Source organism: Nomascus leucogenys, chromosome 6 (assembly GCF_006542625.1).
Source record: "Nomascus leucogenys isolate Asia chromosome 6, Asia_NLE_v1, whole genome shotgun sequence".
NCBI classification, from domain to species: domain Eukaryota; kingdom Metazoa; phylum Chordata; class Mammalia; order Primates; family Hylobatidae; genus Nomascus; species Nomascus leucogenys.
The window spans coordinates 107,025,075-107,049,200 of NC_044386.1; the positions used below are offsets into that span (position 1 = coordinate 107,025,075).

General features: G+C 50.6%; 1 protein-coding gene across 6 annotated transcripts in view; it reads right to left on the bottom strand.

The window, feature by feature from the left end:
- NTRK3 (neurotrophic receptor tyrosine kinase 3) overlaps positions 1 to 24,126 on the bottom strand; it is a 382,386-nt gene that overhangs the window by 356,778 nt on the left and 1,482 nt on the right. The gene's annotated exons all lie outside the window — the stretch shown is intronic.

Genomic DNA, 24,126 nt, shown 5'->3' on the forward strand with positions numbered 1-24,126 from the left:
TGATCTCACTCCTGTGTTCTTCATAGTGAACACATTTGTGTCCACTCACGGGTGGTTTAAAGAGTTTTCAGAGATCACTTTTTGCCTTGTGACTCTAGTATCCACCTTACTATGGAATCAACCTACTGTAAGATTGAAAGGAAATCCATCAGAGTACAGGGGATTTTTTTCCTGGTTGCTGGAACTGAGTGATTTCTTGTTCTATCTCCTACTTTTCACTATTTCAATTTTCCATTAACAAAGATACTTCAATTTTTTTTGAGCCATTTGAACTTTCTTTAAGATTGTCTTCCTAGACCTTCAACGACTCCAGTCACTAACTGGATAAGGTACAGATGCCTCAGCCCAACATTCAAGACCCTCCCCGAGTGAATCCCACAGCTCACCTGTGGCCGCTCATGGCCCCTCCATGTTCCCTACCTCCAGGTGATGGGGGATCTTGCACTTCACCCACCCCACTGGGCACTCTGGCTGTGCGCTGCACCTTCCGCCTGAAATGTCCTGCCTCACCTCCCTCCCTATCCAGATCCTACCTGTACAGCCAGGGACCCCCCTATATTGGCACCATCCTCAAAGTTTTCCTAAAACCCACCCCACCCCACCTCACTGCATCCCCTTCTATCACCACCTCACTTGTCACATCCATCTTCCTTTACAGAACAGGTGCACTTGTCTAATCTGCTCCCCGACCTGGTTTATTCCTCTGCTGTATCCTCTGCAATATCTGGCTATGCACAGCACAGATGCTCAAATAATGGAGGAAGTGGAGTGGATTGAATTGGATTGCACTGAATTGGACAGCCCTGGATTAGACTGGCTTAACTTGGCTTGATTCAATAATTATATTCCTTAAATCAAAGTTTTGGTAAATGTGGCTGTTTTTCTTTTGGCCATTGGTCATTTGGGCAATTGGCCCCCTAGACACTTGGCTGGAAAGGAACTGGCTTCTGACAAGTTAATCCCTCCATGAAGCAACTTCTGAGGAGCTGATTTGCAGTCAACTGAACCAAAGCAGGCAGTGAGCAGCCGGGAGTTGGGCAGTGGGATGTACCAAGAAAAGGTCCCAGAGGCCTAATGAGGACCCCAGAAAACTCGGCCTCTGGGCCTTCAGTGACAACATAACATTCCTGCCCTGTGAGAGCTGGAAGAAGCTGGGATCACTCAACCCTAAAGAGGTTTGTGGAGTGATGTCACTACCCCCACACACCCAGGAATCCATCCCCCAGCCTACAGCTCCCGTCTCGAGGGTCTTGGGCCCACTCATGGGTTGTATCCACAGCAGCAGGGCTGAGGGGGCACCCCACCCAGGCCCTCCCCCCAGCCCAGAGCAAAAGTTTGACTAAAGCTCAGTGTCTTTGCTTTTATAAATCTCTGCCTTTTAATGATGGCTTCAAGGCTGAGGGGAAAAGGGACCATTAAACTCACTGAATAAGTTAATGGGGCAGAGAGAATCTATTTCGGAGCCACCCCAGGCTATTTTCCTCTGGAGCTAAAGCCTGAATAAGCAAAAAGAAAAAATTAAAACCGTAGAGCACATTGCCAATAAATAACCCCCCCAGTGTAATCTCTCAGCATCCAGGACTTCATTTGCAGAGATATTATAATGCAGATCACTTGTGAAACACCTCTGGCTTCACACAGTTCCACCTGCAGTGGTGGCTGGGGGTCTTATTATCTGTCCATATCCTTCCCTCCCTGTGAAGGCAAGGGAATGGGCTGCTGCCATACAGCCTGCAGCCTCTTTAAGCATCCTGGGGAGAAACAGCACCCCACGAAAGTTAGCACACTGAAACCACAGTTAGCATCCTCGAAAGAGCAAATCCCAAGGCACTCTAATCCCCCAGCTGCAGAGACTCCCCCACAGACTTCCTAGTTGCCACAGGCCTCCTTAATTTGCAGCCTAGCCCCACTGTCCTGAAACTCCAAAACTCTCTTCTTTCCACAAAAACCAAATGTAGGGTCTTGATTTCTTTTGCCTGGAGAGGTCCACCTCTTCAGAAAACTGCTCTCCTCTCCTCCCTCTCCTCCTGGTCCTCCTTACTCTCCCTTCCTTCCCTGCCCCCTTCCTCCCTACACCTTGCTCCTCCTCCCCTGACATCCAGCTCTCCCCCTCCCTGCCTTGTCCAAGAGAATCTCTACTCCCTCTGGCCTCCCTAGAACAAAGCCAGAAACATGGCTCTCAGGGCTGTGAAAACAAATTATTAAATAAGTCAGAACTGTTGGTAAATGTTGAGTCCCACGAGACACGCGTTGTTTACTCTTTAATATTTAAACATGTTAATTAAATCTCTGAATAAACAAATATATTTTAGCAAGTGGCATTCCTGAGCTGGAGTCCCTTTCTGCCACCATACACCTCGATGTCTTTTGGGTGGGACCAAGCCTTCTTATGGCAAAGGAGGTCCACAGTCACCGTCCTGTGCCAGGCCAGCCTGCCAGGCAGCCTGGACCTTCAGTCAGGAGGTGATGGACAGCACCCTAGTCCAATCACATCTGCCCCTCTCAGGACCCAAAGCTGTCTCTCAGTCCCACCGACCTTCAAAAAGCCCCCATAGCCTACACATCTCTAGAGTGCACTCTCTTCCTTCATTCATTCATTCTCCTTCATTGATTGATGCATGCATCAGCCCTGCATTTATATAGCAAGGCATATGCCAAACACTGGAAAGAGAAAGATAAGCAGGACCAAACACCAACCATCCTTATAAGAAGCCCATATTCCTTGGGCCTGCACAGTCTCTCCCCTCTGGACTTCCCCAGTTAGAATGAACTTTCTTTGGCTTCTTAAAGACTCCATTGCTTCAAGGGCCATCCTCACGCTCCTGCCTCCTCTAGACTAGCTCTCCATCGCCTCTGCCCTCGCCATGTGGCCAGTGCCTGCTCATCCCTCCAGTTCCAGCTCGGTTGCCCCTTACTCTAGGGAGCTTCTCTGCGTGCCCAGCCTGGATTAAGCACCCCCTCATAGAAACCTGTACAACCTCGTGCTTCTTTCTCCAACACATTTATTACACCCATCACTTCAGCTCTAAGTCGAATCATCTCTTATTTAAAAGGAAAACGCTCTGGGACTTCCTATTTTGCTGGATTGAAATCTAACCCCTTCCCACAGCCTGCATGACCCTGCTTGATCTAGTCCCTGCAGACCTCTCCAACCTCCCACTCCCGCCAGCGCACCCTACTCAGCCCTGCTCCCAGGGCCTCCTACCCAGCCCCCGACACACTTCCAGCCCCTTCCGACCTGAGAGGCATTGCACTGGCTGTGCCCTGGGCCTGGGAACTTCTGGCTCCAGTTCTCAGGAAGCTCTGACTGTCTCTTACTTATAGATCGGAGCTGGACAGTCCATTCTCTGACAGCCCAGCCGCCCTACGCTTACACCAAGGCAGCCTCCTCACCTACCCATCATGCCTCATAACAGAGCACTCTGTTGAGTACCTCCACGGGACTTCTTACTCCTGATATGATTGTACTGATTTGCTTACATATCAACGGATGGCCTCTACCCACTGAATTGTAAGGTCCCAGGCCAGAAACGTTGTATCTTGCACATCACAGAATCACCAACATGAATGAGTAAGGCCTGTCTGTGTCGCTGTCTACTCCACCCACAACAGCCTCCAGGCTCTGAGCTGGCAGGGTGGGCTGGCTGCTGGACCCTCGCACTCAGTACCCTGCCACAGACTGTGGAAGGGGCCAGTGGACACTCACTGGTCTCGGTCTTCCCGGACACCACATCTGAGCACTCAGCAAGTAGGACTCGCAGCTAAACCATTGTGGGAGAGAGACACAAGCCCAGGGGAGCTGCCTTTCTGGTGGGACCAGGCCCTCTTCGAGTGGCATTCATCTATCCCTTGCACATGAGACAGCCTGGGCCCCTGGGAGGAGCAGCACAACTGGGGTGGATGGAGAACCCCAAGGAAATGACTCAACCCCAGGCTGGAGACCCAGGGGCCCAGCCCTGCTCAAGAGCACTAAATGCGCACCAGGCCCTGGCTTCCACAGTGTCAGAGAGAAGAAGGGAGCTCTGAGAGGACCCCAGGGGGATGTCCTTAGGCTGAGGACCCCAGAAGGTGCCCTTGAGAAGTCAGTCATCTGCTTTTTCTGCCTGCTTCACTCCTCTGCAAAAAGCAGCAAGAAGCAGTGCACCACAACAGGAACCACCCTGGGGCTTGTGAGTCAAACAGGATCTCAGCTCTGCCACCTACCAGTTGGGTGACCTTGAACAAGTGACGCCACCCTTCTTCCCCTCAATTTCTTCCTCTGCAAGACAAAGATACAAGGTCCTGTTTCGATGAGTCATATAAATGTGTCTCTCCTAACCCAGATTAATCAAAAACAGTCCTAGTGTGTAAACTGTTACAACCACTTTGGAAAAAGGTCAGGCAGTATCTTACAAAGTCAAACATAAATTTATCAAACATCCCAGAAATTTCACTCCTGGGGAATGACCCAAGAGAAATGAAAGCATATGTTCACAAAAAGGCTTGTACAAGAATGTTCATAGCAGATTTATCCATAATACTCCAAAACTAGAAACAACCAAAAACAAGAGAACAGATAAACTCAGGTTACCCATATAATGTAATACCACTTAGCAATAAAAAGGAACCAAACACTGATATCTGTAACAATGTGAGTGAATCTCACAAACATTTTTGACAAATAGATATTATATGATTCCATTTCTATGAAGCCGTAGAAGAAGAAAAAGTCATCTATTGTGAAAAAGCCCAAAACAGGCTGGGCATTGTGGCTCATGCCTGTAATCCCAGCACTTTGGGAGGCTGAGTCAGGAGGATCACTTAAGGCCAGGAGTTTGAGACCAGCCTGAGCAACAAAGTGAGACTCCAGCCTCTATTATTTAAAAAAAAAAAAAAAAATTGTAAAAAAGAAAAGAGAAGAAAAATACCAACACGGGAGCTAAGCCATGGAGATGCAAAGACATACAGGGGGATATAATGGACTCTGCAGACTCAGAAGGGGAAGGGCGGAAGGGAGGAAGGGCTTAAAAAAACTACATATTGGATACAAATCTCCTCTACAAATTCACACTATAAATTCACCCATGAAACCAAAAACAACTTGTACTCCAAAAACTACCAAATAATAATAATAATAATAATAAACACTACTCTCAAAAGTAGATAACAAAAAGAAAAGAAAAGAAAAATCCCCCAAACAGTGGCTCCCCCTGGGGAGGCAATGACAGACGCTGACTGGGAAGGGTGTGGGGAACTTTCTGGGGGATGGTAATGTTCTGCCTCTCAGTGGGTTTGGGTTCCACAGGCGTGTGCATCTGTCAAAACTCAGAGAATGCACACTTAAGAGTAATGCATTTCATTAAATATAAATATTAGCTCAAAAAGTGAAAAAAAATCGAACTCTAATTTTATGACATACATGCTGAAGTATGTAGAGGGAGCATGCTAACATCTAAAATTTACTCTGAAATGCATCAGAAAAATAGGATGGGTTAAGGAGTGGATAGAGGGCTGGATAGATGGATAGAGGATGTGATAAAGAAGTAGAGTACCATATTAATTGCAGCATCTAGGGTGTAGTTTTATGGATGTTCACTGCAAAATTTTCAACTTCTCTGTATGTTTGAGGATTTGCATAATAAAATGATGGGATGGGAGGGATCCTATGTATGTACATACCCCAAAGAAAACAATTCCATAGCCCTATTTTGTGACCCATTGTTTTGGGAAGTTCTTTCTTACTGCTAACCCACATCCCCAGAGCTGAAGGTCCCTGCCCATTGTCATTGTATGGGGGTGGAGGGATGCCTAACGTGGTTACTGACACAAGTGTGGTGCTCACTGGTAGCTGTTGAAATAATTAGTTAATTAATTCATAAGAGAGCTAGAAATCGTACACTTTATATATGAGTTGTTTTGCTTATTTACACCTGAGATCTAAATTTAAAACACAGAACTGTCCTGTGGACCCTTCTCAGATGTTGCACTTGCTTGCCTGTGTCCTTCCCTTTATCCACCTCTATTTCACCTAAGACTGTGCAACTTCTTCCACAGGGCTCTCTTGCTTACACGACCAACTAAGCAGACACTTTGGGCATTCACAACAAGATACACCAAAAGAAAATGAGAAAAAAAAATCAGCCTTGATGAACTACTGCAGAATTCTGCACTCAGAAAATCGAACAATGGCTCTTTAAATTTCATCAGGTATGCATTTTTTTGTTTTATGATTGTTATAATATTTTTGTGTCCCCCTCAAAATTCCTTTGTTGAAGTCCTAACCCCCAGTACCTCGGAATGTAACTGTATTTGGAGATAGGGTCTTTAAAGAAGTAATTAAGTTTAAATGAAGTGATTGGGGTAGCCCTAATTCAAAATGACTGGTGTCCTTATAAGAAGAGGAGATTAGGACACAGGCACACACACACCAGAGAAGACCACGTAAAGATACAGTGAGAAGGCGACCGTCTGCAAGCCAAGGAGGGAGGCCTCAGAAGAAACCAAAACTGCCAACACCTTCATCTTGGACTTCCAGCCCCCGGAACCATAAAAAAACAAACGTATGCTTTTTCAGCCACCCAGTCTGTGAGACCTTCTTATGGCAGCCCCAGCCAAGAAATATGAGGATTTTAATATTGCTTTTATTTTAAATCATAAATCTAGTGGGTATAATCTTTTAATGGCTTAGGGCTTCTAAAGTTTCATTATAATAAAGAAAAAACAAAGGATCATGTATTGAATATTTTATCTACCCATCACCTGGAATTAATACATGTTATCATTTGGTCAAATGCCAAGATCTTTAAAAAAAGACAGAATATAAACATTACAGGTAAAGTTAAGAACCCTGTACATACCCTTCTTTTCCTCTCTCCCTCTCTCCCTAGAGGCCAACACTGTCACGAAATTGGTTTGTATTCAGCCCACAATTTTATCTTTCTGTCTATAAACAACATATTATATCGGTCATTGTGATGTTTAACGTGTATATATGGTATGTCACTCTGCAACTTATTATATTTTTCACTGGCATTATGTTTTCAAAATATAGCCACGTTACCACGCAGAGAACAAGGTTTTCATTGAAAGTGCTGTACAGGATTTCATCATATCACTATGCCGTGATTCAGCTCTTGATTCAAATGCCTCCTGATAACATTTCAGCTTGTTTCCAGTTGTTTTGCTCTTGCACACACTTCTGCAATAAACATGGGAACACGGGCTCTGGAGTCAGCCTGGGCTGGAATCCTCACTGTCATTTACTGCTGTGGCCTTAGACAAGCTCTTGCATCTTTTGGTCTCCATTTCCTCATCTGTCAGACGAGAGCAGTTCTCCACTCAGATAGTGGCTGTGCGGATTAAAGGAGTGACTATATACACTGCCAGGCCCGAATACAGTGCTTAACACACAGCAGCTGCTAGCACTATGAGCTCCAGGAAGTGGAAAGAAAAAATAATCCACAAACATGGGTCTGGGCAACAAAGAACCTCTCAAAGGTGGGACTGGAGTGACACAGAGGGCCCAGATGAGCAAACTGGAGGCCAGAAGCCCTCCAGGCAGGGTAAGTGGCCCGATCACGAGACTGAGAGTGAACGATGCTGAGAATGTTTGAGGAATGAACAGCAGATCAGTTCACTGGGGCAGAGGATTCCCATGGGGAATAATGGCAGGCAGGACTCCAAAGAGGAGCTGCAGCCTGAACGTGAACGGCTCTGAATGCCACAGAGAGAAGTCTCAACTACACCTTGGGGGCAAGTGGGAGCCAAGTAAGGCTCTTGAGGCGCAGTTACACAATGACTTACTCTACCTCCCAGATCATTTTTACAAATCCATTTGAGTCTGGAATGGCATTCTGTAACACGTTAAGTGTGTTTTCGTCTCTCAACTACAGGTTGGATTACACAGGTCAAGGCAGGTTCAGGTCAAGTCCAGCACTGTGGGGAAAGGTCAGCATGGGGCCAGTCAGGAGAGAGCCAGGCACCACATCTAGGGTGCAGAGAGAAGAGGGGAGAGAGAAACAGAGAGAGAACCCAGCACCAGGACAAGGCCTGGCAGAATGTGCTTGGGAGTGGGCTGGTATTCTTCAAGAATGGAAGGATGCAGGCTTTTTGCAGTCTAGGAAATCTTATTCATAAAAATGTTATGCAGAATACCACCCCGCCTCTGATCTCACTCCAGGGAGTACAGTGTGAAAGCCATCAATATCAACAATCACTCTCAAAGTGTGGTCCTGGACTTGATGCGAATTCTCAGGCCTGACAGCTGATCTTCGGAATCACAAACTCTGGGGTGGGGCCTAGCAGTCGGTGTTTTAACAGCCCTTGGTGATGCGCATGCACACCAAAGCTTAATAACTCATAGGGTCTGGTCTCCAGAACACACATATACACACACAGCGACACACACAGACACACACTCTCACACACACAGGAACAAGGCTGCCATGCACCTGTGTGGAAGGGCACAGCCCCCCTCCTGTCCCCCACAGGATTGCCCCCAGAGAAACCCAGGGCTGCTGCATCTGTATGGCTCCCCTCCTTTCCCACCCCGTCCTCAACCACCGCCATAGAAACATCACAAGTCAGAGCTGGAAGGGATCTCAAAGATCACCTAGTCCAGCCCCCTGATTTTAAATATGAGAAAACTGAGACCTTACAGACAACAATGGCTGGGCCCGACTCACCCGATAAACTGTGGCAGTGACAGGACACAGAGGCCAGCCCTATCCTGCCCTGACTCAGGGGACATGCTGTGAGGATGTGGCCAAAAACACCTGTGTCCACGAAACTCAAGGATCTCAAACTCCACTGGGTCCCGAGGGCCCCTTCTGCCCCACCCTCCTTACCACTACCAAAGTCAAAAACCAGAACAGCATGGCGTGTGTCCTGTTGGCCCAAGGGTGCCTGCTTACTGTGGAGGAGGCTGGGGCTGGCAGGAAATGGGAAGGGGTCTGTAATACGGGGCCGCCCTCCTGGCTCTGGAGCCAGACCTGCTGCAGACAAATCTCAGCTCTGCTACTTCCTAGCAGAACCACCTAGGGCAAGTTACTTAGCCACCCTGTGCCTCAGTTTTCTCCCCTATAAAATGAGGATGATCATGAGACCTGCCACGTCACTGTGCTGAGAATGGAAGGGGGTTAAAACAAAAGTCCCCTTAAAGGAGCCCCCGGAGCAGTCATCACACAGCATTTGCTGTCACTGTGATGAGCTCAGGTTTCTCTAGAAGATTCCTCCAATGGGCTGCCCTGCTGAGGGCAAAGCCCGAGGCCCACAAAGGTGTGGAGAGCAATGAGAATGGTGTGCCCAGCATTCTGCATAGAGGCATGTGTGCCCTCACCAAGCTGGGAGGGTTGCTGTGGGCCTGGGGGACATTCTGGTGCAGGAAATGAGCCTGTGCCAGTCCACAGGTCTTTACTGAACACCTACTAGGTGGGGGCTCTTGGGGACACAGCTGAATGAGCCTCAATGCCAGCCTTCAGGAGCTCACCACACAGTGAGGAAACAGGAACATTAACAAGCTAATGCCATACAGGACACATCATGGCTCCAGAGGGTGTCAGCTGGACTGAGACACTAGCTGTGCCGCCCTCTTCTGTTCAGTGACCTCCTGGGCTGGTAAGAACATAGAGGGCGGTAGAGGGCAGCAGGGTGGGGCCTCAAGGCCAGAGCATGCCTGCCCAGACAGCAGGCAACAGCAGCCCTGAGTGAGTGACAGGAGGAGGGCACGGGGACATCAGTCACCTGGATGGGAGACACAGCCTGCAGCTCAGGGATGGGGGTGATGGGCGCAGGGAAGAGCAACCAATCATTTCCAGGGAGACAGAACACGACCCTGGAAAATGAACCCTAGATGCAAATCAGGGAGTCATGAGGTCACTCTTCTGCCACTTCTGCTTCCCCAGGGCCCAGGGAGCTGCTCTGGGCTGGAAAGGAGGAGGGAGGGTGTGCCCTGGTCAGTCTTACCTAGGAACAGGGGGCATGGGGCAGGTCAGCCACTGGTTGGGCAGAATGTCAGCTGGGTGCTGGGAGCAGGAAGCGGGGCTACCCTTCGGTACCACGTGGAGCTACTCTCTTCATCCGACCTGCACCTTGCCTCACCCACGCTCACCTCCACCCAGCGCATGGCAGAGCAGGACTGCCCTATCCCCACAGCCCTCTGACTTTTCTGCCGAGAACATGGCCCTGGGAACAGACGGAATCTGCCGTGCACTCTCAGCAAACTTGGCCCACCTCCCCTCTCCGGAGGTCGATTTCCAGGTGCAGGGAGAGGCCTGGAGAGTTGCTGCTCGGCTGCACACATCCTAGAACGACAATGGAGACCTAGGGACAATGGAGACCTCAGGGGTCCTGCTCTCCACCACTTTCCCAGCTCTCCCAAGTGGCTGGCCCATCAGAGACTCTCCAATAAACCCACATTGGATAAATGCACAAATAGAGAAATGAATGAACGGTTGCCTGGGAAGAGCACGTGGCCACCTGAGCATGGACACACTGATGCGTGGCTTTCCTCCCTCCCTGTCTCACTTCTGCTCTCCCTCCCAGGTTTCCTGAGCTCACCTTCCAAATAAACTACCCACACCCCAAATCTTCATTTCATACAGGCAGAGTGACAGGGGAAGAAATGAAACTCGCTTCTCTTGCCTTTCCGCATGGGGCCTCTGTGAGCAACAGCAATGCCAGTGAATCAACTTCCCAGCCAGGGGGCACAGTCTTGACAACTCACTCCACTGTTATCACATTCAGTACACCTGGGAGCAGGTAAATCTAGAATTCTTAAAACTCCATTTAGGAAAATTGCACCCTCTCTACCTTAGGGAAGTCACATTTTCATATATATAAATTTTTCTTTAAACTTTACATTAGATCCATTTTCTAAAATTCTGCCCCCGCTTCTCTTGAGATAACCCTTTGAGCTGTAGATCATTTGTCTAATACCTGCCTCCCTCCATTCTACTGTAGCTCCAAGAAGGAAATACCATGGACTTTTATTTTCTCAAGGCTGTGCACCAGGGCTCAGCATGGGCCTGGCCCACAGCTGGTGCTAGGCGCTAGGATGAAAGGGGGTAGACTCTCCTCCTCTTTGGGTCCCACAGAAGGAAGAGCCAGGCTGGCCCTGCTAGCACATCTGCTCATTCTTCCCCAACAGTCCAGATGCTAGGATGGGCTTTGGCAAACAGCAAGGCAGGCAGCCAGACACCTGGGCACCCCACAGCCTAGGTACAGATGCAGCTCAGCAGTCACTGTGGGCTGAACACGCCGCCAATGCCAGGCCCCCATTAGCTGTCTGTTACGCACTTGGAAGACAGTCCTTTGGAAAACAGAATATGAGGCCGCCCCTCCAACACCTGCCCTAGGGATGGGAGCCAGAAGTCCCCATAGGCCATAGGGCCCTCCCACGGAAGAGGAGGAGCTGCAGCTGCAGGCCCTAAAAATTGGGCCCTTCTTTCCACCCTCTTCCTTCAACACCAGGGACTTTGTGGAGCCCTGAGCTGAACTCATCTTCATTTCTTTCTTGCTCCTGAGTGCCTCAAAAACAAGGTTTCTGCCAAGAGAATAAAACTGCACCCCTCCTCCACGCCCTTGCCCCCTCCCCACTTCTTATGTTATTTCCCTCTCTGTGTCTTATCGCCACATTTGTTCAAATGACTGCCACTTAAGAGGTGGCAGGGAGTCAGAAACACAATCTGGAGCAAAGCTGATATTAAATAACTTCCTGAGCCTGGCCCGTCTGCCAACGCTCCCTCCTGGATCTCAGGTGGAGAAATGAAGAGGCTGCAAGGATGAGAGCCAGGGACACCCCAAACCAGCCTCAGAGCCACCCCTCTGCTGAGAGGAGGCTGGAGTTTCTTCACCAGTAAAGCCCAAAGCTTAGCAGTGACCCCACCCCTGCTTCTCACTTGATCCCATCCTCCATAGCACACACACACACACACACACACACACACACACACACACACACTGAGCAAAAGGGATTCAATCATGTCTGACCCTCAAATTTAAGCTAAAAGAGCCTTTTTTGTCAACCAGACCAACCCCTACATTTCCCAGGTAAACAAACTGAGGTTCAGAGATCTGGAGTCTCTTGGCTAAGGCCAACCAGATAGACTGTATGAAAGCATCTCAAAAAGAGTGGTATCCCAGGAAAACACCAGAAAGGCTCTGGTTTTTAGGTGCCAGGATTGTTTCATTACAATCAAGTTAGTCAGTTGCCCATATATTTTCTCCAGTTGTGACTTCTTACTGTGGGCCCCAGCAAGAAACATCCCCAATAGCCATCATCACATGAAAGCCCTCAGAAAAAAATATCTTTAGCACCTAGCAGTTGAAGGGGAGAAATTCTGCTAATGAAACCTCTGAAGCCAATATCCACTAACCCTGACTCAGCCTCACCTGGCCTGGACAATCCCCACCACACCACCTCCCAGATCGGAATACACTTGCTGTTCTCCATGCCAGCCACTGGGTGTCACTGCTGCCCCCCAGGAATTGGAACCATAGAGTATTCAGTAGGGGGTAAAATGACCCCAGCAGGCCAAGGGGATCTTATACATATCTCCTGGGTGTGACCTAACTTCATATTTCTCCCAGAAAGAGCTAGATGGCCAACCATGTTCCAGATGCTCTTCCAGATGCTGTTCCATCATGTTCCAGATGCCGTCCCCACATTTAATCCTCACAACACCATCTCACAGCAACTCTCCTGATAACACCTTACTTAGCAGGTGAAGAAAATGAGGCAGAGAAAAATTAAATAACGTGCTCACAGTTTAAAAAAACAAGCAAGGAGGAGGGCAAGGATTGGAACCTGAGACAGATGCCAAATTCCATGACCTTTTTACTATGCAATTTAGCCTCCCTTGAGCTATCAGTCTCAGTGCTATCGGCTCTGGCTGAATCAAGCTGGTTTGCCATGACCCCAGAGAAGATGGCATCTGGGAAAAAACCAAGTGGGGCTCAGACTTTCATCAAAGGTACAAATCACAACAGGACAGGCTCAACAGCCCTTCCCTCCCTGCAGAAATCATGGTCTAATGCCCTCTTGTGGCTTTACATGGAACTGGGATGAATGTCCATGGGAGGCTCTCATGGGTGGATTGGAGGGATTTTAGGTCATCCTATCCCATTGGATTCCTAAATTCTTTCTACCAGGGATGGTCCTGAAGCCCCCTCTTCAGACAGACTTATTGGATTACAATAGCCAAGAGGGAACCAGCTAGTGAATGGGAAGCTATGTAGGGCAAGAATAGCAATAAAACCGCTTGGGACAACATCTGCAAGAAGCTAGATGTTACTAAATTACCCTAGATAGAGATTTCTGGCGTCCAGATTTCTGGGGCTGCAGAGTGGGGAAGGCAGGTAGCAAAACGGCTTTGCCTGGGACACTCTGACACTTGGTATTCCAAAGGAGTCCCTTATCAGCAGGAGCCATAACAATCTCCCTGTCCCTGTGGAAGGCTTGTACCTCAGCCACTGTGTCCCTTTTTCCAAATATATGCCATATTAGTCCTTCTCTTGCCTCCTTCAGCTTTGTCCACATGCTAGTCCCCTCATGCAACTTCCTCTATTCCCATTCTTCAAGGACCTGGAAATGTCACTGCCCATCACCTCTTACAGATTCCCGTGGACTGCTCACCAGCTTGGCTGCTGTGTAGCCATCACATGCCAGGCACCTACCATAATCTCATTCAACCCTCACAACCTCTCTATTAGATGGGTATAGCTAACCAGATTTTTCAGATGAGGAAACTGAGGCTCAGAAAAGTTAAGTAATGTGCCTAAGCCTATACCAGGGCAGAGCCAGGATTTAAACTGAAAGTTTTTTTGACCAAAGAAGCCTCTACTCTTCCCGCTACACCATGCCACCTCTCAGACAAAGGGACCACTGAAAAGTTTGGGGTGCAGGAATTGGTCTAACCAAATACCCTGGATTAGAAGATTAATCTGTTACAGCGTGGAAAATGAGCTGGAGGCAGGAGAGACTGGAAGTAGGAAGAACAGATGAGGGCTATAAAAAGTATCCATGCTTGTGGGGATGAGGTTCTGGGGTGTAGTAATAGGAAGAGAGAGAAAAGAGTTTTACACACACACACACACACACACGTGCTCATTGAAATCTTATAATAATCCTGCCTTATTTTTAGTATTTTCATATGAGAAAACTGAGGATCAACAAGGTCAAGTAGCCAGCCCAGGGTCTCAGCATGTAAGAGGCAGAGTCATGATCTAAAGCTTCATTTAGTCGTTGCCATAAATAATCAGGGTTGTATATGCAAATGATCTCTGGCCCAGTAGGAGGGCCATAATGTCAGCTTCTTTCCTGCTCTTCAGTGGACCAGACTTGAAAAACTATCAGAAATAAGGAAGTGGGGAAAGACGGACCACAACAGAGAGGACCCTGCCTGAAGCCCGGGTCAGGAAGCTGGGAGCAGACCCTCAAGAAAGAGTCACAGGCCCCAGACCAGAAAGCTCCACACCCACCCCAAAAGCAGCAGATCCTGTCTCTAAAGCTGATAACCTTGTTAGTACGAGGACGCTCATTTGTGCATGGAACAAGACAGCACCTGCTCAAATACAAGACTGCCTGGAACAGACAGACGGGCCAACGATACTCCCAGAAGCACTGTCAAAACTAGCCAGTCCAGTCAGGGCCCATGACCCTGGTTTGCAAGGCACTTTCGTACTCACCTCTGTGTATGGTTATCTCCGAAAGCAGACACAGGATCTGGAGAGGTTAAGAGAAGGCGTCAAGCTCTCATCTCTAGTCAATGCCAGGACCTGCTATTTTCTGAGCACTACTTGTCCGGTAATTTCCAAGCTTGGGTTCGGGGGGCAGGGAGAGGGGAGAGATGCCCCCACACTTGAGCCTGGGCATCAGACAGCCCGAGAGCCTGTATAAAGCTTGCTTCCTCCATGATACTAGCCCCACAGTGAAACTATCTGTCAACTTCTCTATTAAGCCTGTGGGTCTTCCTGGGCTACCTCCCATGCATTCACCCCATTACCCTCTGTGCAAATGTGCTGATCTCTCCAGCTGCTGCTGAGAGAAGGCAGGAAGGAGAGCACACAAGGTGGCTTTCCTCCATCCAATGCAGTCTCCCAGTCACCTCCTTCCCAGGAAGCCAAGGGCTCATGAGTCAGAAAGTCCAGGTCCAGGAGTCTCACATCCCTGGACTGCAGAGATACAATGGAAGCAGGGTCACCTCGGCGGAGAGATGCCCCTCATAGAGGAGAGCTGACCTCCCTGCTCAGCCCTGGCTCAGGAAATGCTCTGAAAGCCAGGGCTGACAGTGCACTTCTCACCAGGCTAGCGCCACACTCCCGGCTCCCGCCCCGGGAAGCCACCAGCCCAGGACCGTCTCGTGCGCCACACTGCCCTCTGGTGGCCACCAGGAGTGTAGACGCAGAGGGAAGCCAAAATCTTTTAAGGTCTATTTACAGAGACCTCAGACACGGTGTGCACAGAACACAGAAGAGACGCACTTGTGCCTGTGCCAAGACGCCCCCAGATACACTCACGCAGCCCTGTTTCGCGCGGCAGGTAGCCGGGTTTAGGACTTCGAAGCTACTATTGCTCCCCTCGTGTTCTCCTCTTCTCTGCAGCACTGTAAGAGCTCCATTCCCCGCCTCTCTGTAAAAGCCCGAACCCCTCAGTCCCAGAGCAGACACCAACAAGCGGATGGAGACCCACACCAGCTAGGGAGGCAGGGCCCATCGTTCTGGGCTGCCTTGTGCCAGGAACTCACTGGGCGATTGGGCCAAATCAGTTCACCTCTCGATTCCTAAGTTCTTTCTCTGTAAAACAGTGTTTGGCCCCAACATTTTCTGAGCCCCTTTCCAGATCTAGTAATTTGTGGTTCAAAGTCTTGATCTTCTCTCTAACTCAGAAATCTTCCCAGTGGTCTAGAAAAGGAAATAACCAACGTGGTACCCAATTATTTACAGAGCCTAGCGAATACATCATTGCATAGGTCTGAACATGACAGTGACCCTAAGGGGGTGCCGGGCTGGAGAGTTCCATGACCTCAGCTCTCAGAAGTGTGAGGCCAGTGGCTGAGAGAGGATGAAGCAAGCTCACACAGCCAAGAAGCAGCAAACATGGAAGGTGCACCAAACCCTGCCCCACAGTTTCAGCTGTTTCACAGAAGAAAGTTGTATCTGTCTCCCACGCTAAGAGCTCATCCCTATGGAGAGAGAGATGGAGCTTCCACGAGCAATGAAGGTGGAGAGGTGGGGTGAGGTTGCAGGGGGATAAAGGCTGCTTATTGTGGAAAGGACCACGGAAGGACTCAGAAAGAAGCTCTAAACATCAGCTTCCAGCTCCAGCTGCCCAGTGCTTTAGACACCCCCCTTTTGCTCTGCACCCAGAAATGTTCCTGGCACCCCCAAGCTCTACCTGGGAGAAGCCACTCAGCCCTCTGCTTTCTCATCCAGGCTCTCACTGGCCATAAGCACCAGGGGCATAGCCCTCCTGACCACAGCTCAGCCCAGAGAGGAGCTGGCTGGGACCCAGCCACCAGCTTTCTGAATCTCAGCCAGCCTCAGCTGGCACCTGTTCTGCTGTGGGCTGACCTGACCTCAGAGGCCAGGACATCACGGGGTGGATGAGGAGGCCTGGGAAGAGGGTGTGGCTGAGACACAATCTCAGGAGAAACTCCCTGTTGGGAACAGGTCAGGAGGACAGACCAAAAGCCTCCCCCACCACTAGAGAGGCCTGCCTGGGACAGTGTTGGCCAATACCACACCCATAATTATCCTATGTTCCTTCCCCTCCCATCCCAGCCAGAGTAATTCCCACCCAAGGAACTGAAATGTTGTAAACTAAAGGATTCTCCTAGGCTTTTACATCAACTCTTTTATTTAACTTAATAGTAATATATTTGTGTGTGTGTGTGTGCATGTATGCATATATATGTGTATGCTAGTATGCATAAGAGTATTGCAAAAGAGCATAGGCAATATAGCTTAATATTTAAATGCCAGACTGCTTTGCCATTTACTGGCTGCATGAAATTAAGTGAGTTAAGTTCCTTCTCTGCGCTCAGTTTCCCCATCTGGAAAATGAGACTAATAATAGTACTTATCTTATTGGGGTTGATGTGAGGCCACAATGAGGTATTAGCCTTAGAGTGCTTGGCACAGTGTCTGGAACATAGTAAGTGTTCCAGAAACACTAACGATTGTTATCCTGTGCTCAGTAGATGCTAGCTGTCACTAGTTATGTATCGACAGATTTCTCTTTGCCAGACATGACCCAGGGCACTGAACTTCAACAAGGTGCTTATATAATGTAGTTGTTATTATTATCCATTTCTTATAGACAAGGAAATTGAGACCCAGAGGAGGAAAGGGATTTGTTCAAAGCTAGGGGGAGGCCATGCCTGGAAGAGCTGCTGGGAAAACTGGGCTTAGGAAAAGAGCAGCTGCCAGAGTCCTCCATGCTTGACAATGTGTATCTGGGGAAGGAATCCTGAATCTCCCACTGCCCAGACTCTGGGACACTTATGATGGGACAAGCCAGGCGGGAGGACCGGGGGCAGAGGTGAGGCCAGGGGAAAAGGACAATCTCCCAAGCCTGCTGGACCCCAGGTTCCCCAGCCCTGTATGTGAACAGAGCTCAGCAGAAGGCCTCATCGAGTTGATTTCTAATTGGTGTGGGCTGCAAGCTGCAAGGAGCCCTGGGGCTGCCAGTCTCACACAGTTGCTACCTCTGGGGACCCTGAATTTGGAAACGTTGCCTCAGAGGGAGACACAGTCATGGGGGAGGCTCTGGCTTTGACAGAGTGCCCAGAACAGGAGCCAGAGCTGAGTAGAAGGCGGCCCCAGCACCTGGGAGTGTGCCTGGGAAGAGGAGTCTTCGAGAGACCCAGGGACCCCAGCTGGGTCCCTGCCCACTCTGGGCCCTGGGACCCTCATGGGTGACATGAGGGAGAAGATGACTGCAGTGGTCCTTTCCAGCTTTGAATTCTGGTGAGCCCTGCACTTAGAGGCAGCGGAAATGGGAAGAGCCTTCTTGGGGGTTCTCAGGACTCCACCGGGCCCTAAGCTTTGGTGTTAGCCTCACTGGAGTCTTCACTCCTGATGACCCGACCCATCAATGAGCAGCTTCCAACACACCGGGCCACCAGGAGGATTTGTGCTTCTCAAAGTTGAGGTCAACGAGGCTCAAAGAATGACAAATGACACGAGCTGATCACTCAGCTGATCACCAACATCTGAGTGACTGAGTCCAGCCTCTACCTGGGCCACTCTTTGACCAGTTGCTGAACACTCAGCCACCCTTTGCAAGTCCCTCAAAGATGGGTCATTTCCACAATGCTGCCCTTTGGGTGGAAAAAAACTTCCTAGATGAAAATCCTCTGCACCTTCCTTCCCAACAAGCCAAACCCCAGGGCCTCAGGAGACCAAGGTCCCCAGGTTTGATCCTGGAAGTATCTTTCTCTGGGGCTATAACTATTCCCGCTTCCAAATCTCATGTCAATAGCCCCTCACATTTCTGCCTTCCTCTCTCAGGCCTAGTCCTAACGTCTGGCTGAAAGGGTCACACCCAAGAAAGAACAGAGCCAAGGGGACCCACAAGCTGGTAAGAGAAGCCCCAGAAGAAACACAGACTCCTGAGAGCCTCTGGACTTTTCCATTTGTGAGCTACAACAACGTGACCACCTGGGACGCTGGATTTGTTCTTTATTTTGTTTTCTTGATCTGTAAAATGGGACTGTTAAGCTCTGCTTTTGTATGCCAAGCAACTGTCACAAAAATAAACTCAACAATTGTAAACTAAAAATAATGATATGACTGACGGGGGCATTCGCGGAGATGAAGAATTTGCTACACAAGGATAAGAAGGTAGGATCCTGGTAGGGACTAGACCATCGTTTAAGAGCTGGCCTGGCCAATGTGAGGGGGTTTTTGGGCCTTGGGAACTCTGATCCGGAACTGAGATCCCCCACCCCACCCAGCTTATTCCCTCCTCACATTGACCCTACCCCCTATTAATCAACCCCTCCTTGGCATAGCACCAAGGGAGAGCCAGGGGCTTCAGGACCACCTCTTCTGTCACCACCCTGTCTCCTTCTCAAGTGCCAACCCTCCCAATCACAAGAGCAGTGGGTACCAAGTTGTAATGATCATGCATGATTTAGCAATCAAAAAGTTTATTTTATAAACCCCAAACACTCGTTTATTACTTTATATGTTTATATATCTATTATCTATACATTAAATATGAAATATCCTCTTTTCTAGGCAAAAATAATTTGTGATAGAAGTTCCAGTGTTTTCTTCTCACACTCAGTGGAGAGCTGTGCTCCAGCAATGGGCTGAAAGCTTTGCAGAAGAACATCTTTTCCTGGCCCTGAGCCCAGGGTGCAGATGGGGAGTCACGAAGCTGGGTGTCCAGGCCCTAATGAGAGGCTGCAGGCCCCAGCACATTCTTGTTAAATATGCCATTTGGTCTGGGCAGTTGACTCTAAATAGTGTCATGTGTCACAAATGGTGTCAAATTCTGGGTGGCCTGAGTTTGCTAGAGGTGGGAAGGGAAGGAAGAGGAGAATAACTAGTGTCCCAAGGTCAGTGAGGGAGTGCACCTCCTCCTGGCACCATCACAAGGATCATTGCCATCCCAAGGAGGCACCCTTAAAAGTGGCCTGGCCGAGCCTCCTGGGGGAAGTTCCCTGGGCCCCGAGATGACATATGTCCAAGTTGGAAGAAACACTCTGCCCTGCGGCCTCAATTCATAGTTGAGTTTACAGGCTCAGAAAGTCTAGAGTGCACTGATGGAGCTCACAGGGGGTTAGGGGCAGAGCCAAGGTGGGATTCACATGATCCGTCCCTTTTTCTGCCACCAGCCAACTGGAGGCCCTGAGGGGAGGCTGGAGACCATGCCTGTGACTCCTGTGCAAGCCACCCATGGGAGCACATGGGGGTACCCCAGCCACAGTGGAAATGCCGTGATATTGGCAAGGGCCATACCAAAGGAGGGCCTCAGGCTACCCACACCCACCCAAGAGCCAGCTGAGGTGGGGCCCTGGTCCTTCTACAGAATTGGACAGAAGCAGCAGCGGGCAGGGACTGGCAAGGCAAGGACGGGGAGCATCCCAGGAGGGCATGCATCAGGCCCTCCCTTTCTCACAGCAGCACCTCCTGTTCAGCCAGGCAGGAGGGTAGTAGGAGCCTTCTAGGACCCTAAAGAACCTTCTAGGTTGCAGGCTCAGCCTTCCTGGGGCCAGGAGATGAGGACTTTCAAAGCACTGGCCAGGCTGGGCTGGTTTTTGCCCAAAGCTGTCATGGCCTCAGGTCCAATGGAGCTGCAGAGCAGATGCCCTTGGCCCCAGGGTGTATGACAGAAGCTTGACCTGCTGGGCTTCCTGGGGCAGGGGATCTTGGCTCTGGAGCCACCAATAGCCTCTCTCGCGGTGAAAACCCCAGGGCCTCAGGAGACCAAGGTCCCCAGGTTTGATCCTGGAAGTATCTTTCTCTGGGGCTGTAACTACTCCTGCTTCCAAATCTCATGTCAACAGCCCCTCACATTTCTGCCCACCTCTCTCAGACCTAGTCCTAATCCTGGGGCTCTGAGCACCTCAATGTGCCTACCGAGAGTGAGCCCCATGATGCCTTTGGGGCCTGGCTCATACCCTGCCGGGTCATTGTCAAGGCTGGGTCTCCCCTTGATCCTTAGAAAGAATGAGACTCAGGAGCCAACGGCCAAAGCCCCGAATGATCCTTCAGCCAGCCAGAAGAGGGCCTTCAGGGAGGGCCATGGAAATGAAGGGACCAGAGAGCTGCCAAATGCCAGGGACCCTGTGGTGGCTCAGAGTGAGACCCAGATGGCGACTCAGAGTCCCGGCTAAGAGCCCATGGTCTTTGCAAGCCGAGGTAGCCAGCCCCAAGCATACCTGGTCCAGCCACGCCATCCTCTCCTGCTTCATCTTTCTAACAGCTAAAGACCATACCATTCCAACCCAGCCCCAGGTAGGCCTAGCCTAGCAAAGCGGCCCAGACAGTCCACCATGGCCACCACCCTCCTGCCTTTGTGACGTCACAGCCTGGTTGGGCGTGGCTGCGCATGGACCCTTTCAGGCTCCATGAGGTTCCTGTGCATCAACAACTGCAAAGGCAAAGGGATTGGCCTTCTGGGCAGAAAGGGGCCAAAAGGGAGGGCCTTTTGGAGCAGCGTGACTCTGGGAGGGGTGGAGGTGAGACCCACACTTCTGCTCTGATGCCTTGCAACTGATTTCCTCCAGATACAAACAGGGCAGCCGAATGGGGAGATGGCCTCCCCCATCAGAGGCAGTTCCCAGCCAGCTTCCTTGGATGGCCACACAGGAATCACTCCACACACCATCCCTGAGAAGCAGAACCACAGAGAAACCTCTTGTCCCTCTGGAAACTCACGTGCAATCAGTTCAGCACTTGAAGGAAGGACCTCGAAACATTACAGCCCGAAGAACAAGAGGGTGAAACTGTGGAGGCCTCAGCATCTTCTACCCAGAGTGTGCCCAAAGCTATAACCTGGGGCATCCACCAGCATCAAGAGCTTCAGGCCAATGGGAAGCTGGGGGACCTCTTGGTCCCATTTCCTTGGTAACATCAGAAATCTGAAGAACAACTCTCCAGCAAGGCACGGGCTTCAACTGAAGCCCTCTTCCCAAGCCATACTAAAACAAGAACCGACCCCAGCCGAGGGTGCTTCTCTCTGCCGGCACATCCTTCTTCCAGCCTGCTCCATATGCAGCCCCACACAGTGGGGGTCCCTGTTGGGGTTGTGTGCCTGGGGAAAGTGACCTTACCACCCCAAGCCTCCATTTCCTCAGAAGTCAAATAGGGATGGGGATGCTGACTTCCCGGGGTGAGCGTGACTCCCTGCCCTCTCTCCAGCCCTCTGGCTCTAGAGTGGAAATCTGGGCCCTTCTCGAGCTCAGTCAATACCAGCCATAGATATAACAGGGCACTGGGGAGAAGATGGGGCAAGGAGAGGTCATTCGACCCATGACCTCTGACCCTCCCCCACCTGCCACTGGCATAGCTCCTGTGGGAATCCAGTTCCCTTGTTCTTTGGTGTTGGGTGGATTTAGAGAAAGGAGTCCTGATGGCCTCTCAGAATCCAAGTCCTGAAACAAGAATGGGGACACACACAGAGGGGCTCCAGATACATTCCCTGCTCACTATCCTCCCAGACGCCCTCCTGAGGCCCTCCAGTGCCAAAGAGGGCAAGAGGCCACCCCAGTCCCCTCCCATCACAGACCTTTCTGGCAGCCTGGAAAGGCTAACCCAACTCTTCCCTATGAAACTGCTTCCCTGAGCATCATTTTCAGAGGAGCAACACCTCTGTGTGGCTATAAAGAGCCTACGTGATTGTGACCATCCCTGCCTCCCACTGGCTTTCTACAGACAGACACATCCTTGGAGCAGCACACTGGATGCAGCTCACCTATTCCCAGAGACCCAGGCTGGGTACCAGGGGCCCCTTCTTCCAACCCTTGGCCCACCCCGGGCAATCTCTAGGTCAGGCTTCTGAGCACCAAGACTGGCCGCTCAGCTCCCACCTTCACCACCAGCCCACTCCCCCACATCCACCCCCTACACACACACAGCCCCAGTAATGCACTTCCAAGTCTGAGTTTCCCTAACAGTCTCACTCTGAACCCTTCTCCCTACATCCTTGGGAATGCTGGAAGCCTGTGGCCTGCAGTGGGGCAGAGGCACAGTTGGGTCTGTCCTGTTTCTCCTGCCCTCCCTGCTGACCCCCACCCCTTGGCTGTTTGTCTTGTCATCTCTGGCCGGGTTGAAGGGGGTGAGGGGGTGAACAGCAAAGCTGAGATATGGGTCAAGCTTGTCTCCTGGGCCAGGAGTCAGAGACATCTCCTGGGCTATCCATTTCCCTCAAACTGTCAGCTGTGAGAACGCAAGCAGAGGCTCCATTAAGACGAGAGGGCTGGTGGGCTTTCCAGAGAGCAGGACTGCAATTCCTCCAGGCTATGCAGCCCCATGGCCCTGGGCTGAAGCAAGGGGAGGTGCTCCCAGAGCAGCACCAAAGGCAGGTCCGGCCCCCTTAAGTCCGTGGAAGGAGTAAAGAGCCACCCAAAACGCCTTCCTCCAGACGTTGGCCAGGACCTCAGCACAAACCCTTCTGAGCTGCCTACCCATTGCTGGGGGTCCCCAAAGGCTGGAAGCCTTGGAGGAAAAGAGGCGAGAATTATCCTCTGAGCAATTCCAGTATAGTCCACACCCTTCTCCAGGGTGGTAGGTTAGGAGGGGGTCACCTGGCCGAGGTCAACGAAAGAAAAGAGGAGCAGACTCTCCGGTCCCCAGCCCTCGATCTGTCCTCTCCTTTGCTTCTGCTGCCATCCCCACCAAAGAAAAATAGCAAGGAGAAAAGAGCAGGCCACCACTGGTCTCCCTCGGACGGGGCAGAACCAAGCAAAAGCCAGCCAGAGTTGAATGTTCCAAATGAACCGATCCGCACGATCACACAAGAAACCCCTCTCCTCAAAACACAGGCCCTCTCCTCTCCCTGCGCCATCCTGACTCGGAATTATCCGGAGCAGTTATCAAAGCCCAAACTGGGAAGGGATCTGTAGGCGCCCAGATGCAGATGAGGGTGGCAAAGGGGGTGTCTCGGAAATGCCCAAAATGGGGCTGGAGAGGGCGGGCTGCAGGAGGGGAAGGGAAGAGGTAGGCGTCCATGACGGCCTCCACACGTCCAAAGTCTCCCCGCGAGCAGCCAGCTCCCAACTTGTTTACTTGTCAGCATGTTTTGCTGTTTCCAAATGGAAATAGTTAAACACCTCGGCTGGATCGCGAGCAGTCCCTATCTGTCACCTTCCCTGCCGGCTAAGCGCCGCCGCCGCCGCCACCGCTGCTGCCGCCTCTGCCAAAGAATCGAACCTCGTCTACTTTATTCCACTTGAGCGTGGCCAAACTGTTGCTATTTAGTGGGGAGCAAAAAAAAAAAAAAAAAAAAAAAAAAAACAATGTGCACCGTCGAAACGAGCCAGCAGCTGGTTGGGGGGCGGGCGGGAGCTGGGCCCCGCGTGCCCTCGGCAGCCGGGGTCCTCTCCGGGGAGAGGCACACACAGGCATCGCCGGATCGCGCCTCGCCAGGGCCAGAGTCACCTGGAATGCGCAGCCCGAGAGCATCTCCCGAGCTAG